The sequence below is a fragment of the Rattus rattus genome, chromosome X (genome assembly GCF_011064425.1).
Source record: "Rattus rattus isolate New Zealand chromosome X, Rrattus_CSIRO_v1, whole genome shotgun sequence".
In the NCBI taxonomy this organism is placed as follows: Eukaryota; Metazoa; Chordata; class Mammalia; order Rodentia; family Muridae; genus Rattus; species Rattus rattus.
The window spans coordinates 114,289,856-114,296,199 of record NC_046172.1 but is presented as its reverse complement, the minus strand read 5'-3'; positions in this window follow the sequence as shown (position 1 = coordinate 114,296,199).

Below are 6,344 nucleotides of genomic sequence, written 5' to 3'. Positions count from 1 at the left end.
AATTTTCTTGAAGGAGAAACTGAGGACCAAAAGAAGGTAAGTTATTTGATAAAACATTTGCTACCAGTCACAGCCTAGGCTCAAACTTAGGTCTTCAGACTCCAGGGCAGGAATATGTTCATCTGTTGTGTGATAAGACTTTTCTTGGGGAGATACAACATACCTGTCTACACACCTCAGATAGAGAGCCCACAACAGACCAAAATACAGACACCACTGAAGTCCAACTTGGAGAACCAATGAGTTTTATTGGTGTTGCTTTCAGGAATATGGGTGAGGGGTTACTTACAGGAGCAGAAATGACTCAAAGACAGTTGCATCACCAAATCGTACCCCAGCAAGGGTGACAGCTCCCAAAGCTTGGGACCTGGAGCACACTGTACAGCCTCCAAGCAGCTCAACAGAGTGGAGAAAGTCCTTTCCACTTGTATCAGTTAGTCAATAACTCCTCCAGTACACTCTATAGGTTTCTGCCTTAGTCTGCTTTGTATCTTGGATTCTCTGTATCTTTTTTAAAAGCTTAGTTTGTCTGAGAGTCTTCTTTTGCAGCTCAACTCCAGTTGTCTGAGGACTCTTAGCTTTTATTGTTTGCTCTGACAGGGAGGGGCCTAGTGAATGTGGTCAGTTTTGGGGACTTCCTGAAGCTCTTTTGATTTGTTTAATTTCCTATTTAAGGAGCTTCATGCATGATGAAATTCTTGAATCTTGGAGAAAGATGTAACATAACAGTGTCTTAGCACAGGTAGCCCACATTTCATTCTCTCTGCCACATTCAGTCATCATTATCTTGGGCCTCGAGTTATAAGATGTGTTTGGAGTTGGCGAGGTAAAAAGAAAGCCCCAGATCCTACCAAAGCAAGTCTAGACAGTTGAGGGTCAGAAGATAATGAGAACCAGGACCTTCAGTTCCATGCTCAGGTAAATGAGGAGGGCCATGAAGTCATGTAAAAAGTCTTGAAGCTAAAAGAGGAACTACAGCCATGAATTGCACTATAGCTCCTGAGAGCAGATGACCATGCTCACCCCAAAGACCCAAGCATCAAGGAAGATACCAGAAGATTCCAGAGGTCCTGGGAAAACAGAGACAACGTGGGATATGTTTCCTTCACCATAAGTTGCTCTATGGATCACTGTGCCAACTCCAGAATGAGCAAAAAATATAGAGCAACCTCTGATTTGTCAGGGCTGCCCAACCTGAGGGCTCTAAAGTATTTGTATTCAAAATACTTAACAACCTACTGAATGTCCCAACCTAACCTCTTCCCTCCTGCTGACTGAAAACCCTCCTGACTTAACTTGGCCAAGGCTGGATATAATTAGGCACCATCCTGAGGTTCTAGAAGTTTGCTTCCACATATATCCAAACACACATGGAGAAAATACTTTTGATCCACCAAGCTGATACCAAAAAAAAAGCTACTTAAAAGAAAATTTCTTTAAAAACCCTCTTCTAAGAAAAATGTATGTTCTTCAGTGATAAATCTGGATTTAATTCTCACTCACCTTCAAACCATATATGCAAGTTTCCTCCGTCTCCATTGTCCTAGCCTAAGAACCCTTTGGGGCTTCCTGTAATTCAGTTCCTACACTTGGACTTCAAGACCAGTGATCCAGGTAGACAGATGCAACATGTGCCGAAAGGTCACCTGACAAGAAGAAAGTGTCCTTAGAAAGGACTGAAATATCCTGTCAGAACTACCCAATTGTAAGTCTAGCATAGAGACTAATGCATAATAAATCTGCAGTATTTGCTTAGTAAGTTCTCAGACGTCTTAGATACGGTATTTTGCTTTGAGCCCAGAGAAAGCAAGTTACTTGTCTATGATCATACAGCTGGTCAATGACTGAGGCTCTGTGAGGTCAAGGATTGTTCACATAAACAGGGAGTTAAAAGAACAAGGTCAGACCAGGAGAGTGGCATAGTTGGTAAAGTGCTTGCAGTGCAAACATGAGGACTAGAGCACTCAGCCCCAACACCCATGTCAAAAAAAAAAATCCAGCACAGTGGGATGTCTCCACTGTCACAAGGGACACAGGTACATGTGGAGCCCTAAATTTCTGGAGTTCATTGGCCAGCAGGGTGCTGTCCCCCTCATTGAACTTGTGGTTAGCTCAAGTACCATGAGGTTCTCTGATGGGAACTGCAATCAAATACTGTCTTCCTCAGCTGACTGTTTTTAAATTAGGCAGACCGATTTGTTTATGTCTCACTCTATGGTCTAATGACCAAAATCAAACTTCTTCAAACTACCTACCCATACCTGTTGAACCTTAAGTTAAAATTATCTTCTTTGGCAACTTTTAAAAAGAAATTTCCTCAGCAAGCAGGTAGTGGCATACACCTTTGATCCCAGCTTTGGGGGAGGCAGAAACAGTGGATCTCTGGGAGTTCATGGCCTACAAGCTTACAGAGAGAGTTCCCAGGATATAAGGGCTACATGGAAACCCTCTCTCAAAATGCAAAATTTTTTTCTCTTTCCTTATATATTCTAGCTGGACAAAAAATTGAAATGAAAGTTGTTTTTATAAACTGCTGGACTTTTACAATTTAAGATAGCATGCATATATTTGAACAACGGCATATGCAGGCATTAGAATTTTATAAGCATTAGCTCCATTCCTCCAATAGAGGTGGTATGGCTAGCCATGGTTTATGAACAATGAAACCAAGGCTCAAGAAATTCCACTGTTATTTAGAAGCCAAGCAAAGATTTGAACCTAGGTTTGAGTAACCCAAGGGCCATGTTCTCCCCTCCTCACCAGTGGCTCTTAACCTTGGCTGCACATTAGAATCGCCTGGGGAGCTGTTAAAATCTCCTAGGGCAGTAAGAGCAGATTCCCTAGGGATAAAGACTGGGGACTAGGAGGTTTTAAAAGCTCCCCAGATGATTCTAATATGTGGCCGTAAAACCACTGTTGTATTCCATGCCATTTTCTAGGTGCATTAGTCTGGCGCAAATGCGAATGCAACTATTAGGTTTTCTATATTTTTAGCACTGGTTGCTTTCAAAAGCAACACTCAAGTTATTTAAAGCACTAACATCCAACAAATGGTGATGGGGCAGCTTCCACATGCTGCTGCTACCTGTTCTGATGAGGGAGGGAGGGAAGCCATCTCCACTTCATTCCAATTACCACCCCAGGAAAGCTTCCACAGGTCACATCCCTGAACCCTGTCCTTTCTTCTCATTAGCTTCAGTTAGAAGGATAGGTCTGAAGTGTACACTGGGTGAAGAGATAACAAGAGGGCTGCGAATATTCAGACCCATGCTCCTTTGAATCATTATAGCAAAAGCCATGAGATTTTGTTCACTCGGAGCACGCTGCATAAGACAGTGTCTGAGAATTTGCCTGGAGAATTGAGATTCCACATAGGTTATTCCTTCCTGTGTTCGTCCAGCTGGTCCTTACATGAGAAAGCTCCTTATTAAAGATTTGAAAAATTAGGAAAAGACATGATACAACTGAGAAAATAATTTGTGTCTTAGCAGGAGGTGCAAATCCCTAAAGAGCCCGATGGGAAAAAAAGAAAATCAGTAACTCCGAGTCAATGGGAAGTTGTAAAAACCTAGTACTGCAAGAACAAAGAGCCCAACCATATGGAATAGCTTATCGGAGGCTGGGCCTCGGAGCCAGTGCCGGCGTGAGAACTGCACAGGCTCTGGACAGAGACACCTAGAGCCATTCAAGGAGAAGTCAGGAAGTGTTGGGGATGGCGAAAGAGCTGAAAGACGTGATTAAAGTAAATCCCGCAAAGATGGAAAAGTTAGGCTAAATGGTTTCTTCCTGTTCTTAATATGCTTTCTATTTTTCCTAGGGACTAGGGAGTGGGCGGGGGAGCAGGGGGGGGGCATTCTGAGCACTTTGCTTATTACCCATGACTCCCAGTCCTTCCTGCAAGACTGCTGCACATTTATTCGTCTGCAAATCCTAGATGTACACTTCCCCTCTTAGAAGCAGTGGATAAGTATAGCACTTAGAAAGCATATATATTCTGTCTGTCAAAAAGACTCTTCTCTTAGCTTTCTCCAAGCCTCAACATTACTAACCATTAAGTCAATAGGGCCTCACCAGGGCCATTTCAACACATCAATTACATACATGTTCCCTTAGAGTGTAGAAGAAATGTGAGACAAAATGGTTTCCTTCCTTCATTTCTTTGTTGGGCCTTGAATGAGACAGATAATCCAGTCTCCATAGGCCTACGGCTTCCACACTTTGCATGAGCAGACAACACCTAAGACTTGGAAGAGCATGTGTACTGTATGAACATAATGAAAACAAACATTTCCATGTCGCAGTCATCTCATCCTTCCTTTAGCATTGGAGCCATGCGACATTTCCATGGGAAGACAGTCTCAAAATAGCAAGCAACGAACAGAGCAAGGGTGTCTGATGCAGCTCTGCCCTGTGCCAGAGTTCAGCTATACCCCCTTCCAGAGGGAAACTGATTTTTCCACAACCTCACTTCTAAGCCAGACTACAGGATCAGGTCATCAATGGCAGATGTCACACCCATAATGAACCTTAAGGAAACAAGAACATACAGAAAACTTAGTTTCACTGAACAAGGAGCTATGTTGACTGGCATGTTCTGTGGGACCAGATGTATCATTAAAGCCCAAGTGTCCTTGGATGAATCAGGAAGGTGAGAGGTAGAGTGGATGGGGGCTCCAGGAAGTGCTAGATCAAGGACTCTCTAGTCAGGAAGGGGGCCTGAGGCAAATGCAATGTTTATTCAGCTTATAGTTTCTATTTATCCTAAGTGATTTAAATGAGTTTCAGGGGGAAAAAAGCATTCTACTGGATTGAGTCCATCACTAAATATTTGGGACACACGTTGAAAGGTTAGAAGCAAACTCCTGCAAAGAAATGATTGCTGGAATGAGCAAATTGGCTACCAGAGAGGAGGACTGGGATGGGGCCAACGATGGCCGAGAGCGAATCAAGAGCAGCAAAAATGATCCATGAACTTTCTTGGCATTTCCAAGTACTCCTGGAAAGAGAGACGCTCATCAACTTCACTGAAGAATCTCCAAACAAATAGCTCAACTGTCTCCGTGTTTCCCAGACTCAGAACTGGGCCAGAAAATGTGACAGCAAGTTACAACATGAAGATTTCAGTCTGATGTCTGTGGCTTTCTAATGTGGTTTAGGGTGTTTCGGGCACAGTTTGCCCTAATCGTCACATTTCCAAGAGTACCGGGGATTTGTTATCTGAGGAAGGCAGCTGTCCCCAGCCCAACATGGACCTGCATTCTTACACAGTCTCCTAGGAATGGGCTCAAGTATCATCACTTTAAAAAAATAAAGCAGAAACCAGGCATATTGGTGCAGGCCTTTGATCCTAGCACTCCACTCCGGAGGTGGCAGAGGCAGGTAGATCTCTGAGTTTGAGGCTAATGTGGTCTACAGAGAAAGTTCCAAGACAGTCTGGGCTACACAGAGAAACCACATCTCAAACACGCACACACACACACACACACACACACACACACACACACACACACACACACACACACAATTAAACAGACAGACTGACAGATAGGTTGATTGATAGATTGATAGATAGATAAAGGAAAATAGGGGACTAGAGATTATTCCAGATATACTGCTCTTGCAGAATGCAAATTTGATTCTTAGCATATACCTACCTATAACTGCAGCTCAGAAGAATCAAAGGCTCTGGCATATACCCTGAAACAGACATATACAAATGCACAGGTAAGAGACTGATAAGGTGGCTTAGCTTGTAAAGGCACCTTCTCTGAATCTTAGCAACCTCAGATTAACCCACAGAGCCCATGCAAGGGGAGCAGAGAGAACCAATTCTACAGATCTGTCCAAACTTATTATTAGAGAACTAGAAAATAAAATACCACAACTCATGGGGAATTATAAAAGATCTTGGATAACTAAAAAAATCCCAAGGGAAAGAACAAAGCTCAAGGTATTATAATACCTGATCTCAAATTATACAAAAACATAAAAAAAGAAAGAAAAGGAAGAAAGGAAGGAAGGAAGGGAGAGAGGGGAAGAGGAGGGAGGGAGTATGGAGGGGAGGGAGGGGGAAGGAGGAAGGGAGGGGGAGAGAAAGAAGAAAGAAAAGAAAAGAAAAGAAAAGAAAAGAAAAGGCAATAGGCAATATACTTGTGGTGGCAAATGCTTTTAATCCCAAACACTCAGAATACTGAAGCATGTAAATCTCTGAGTTGGAGAGGCAACCAGGTCTACATAATGAGACCCTATTCCTTGTCTCAAAAAATCAGCATGAGGCTAGTAAGATGGATCATCAGGTAAAGATGCTTACTGCCGACATAGCCTGTAGTTTGGTCCCCAGGGTA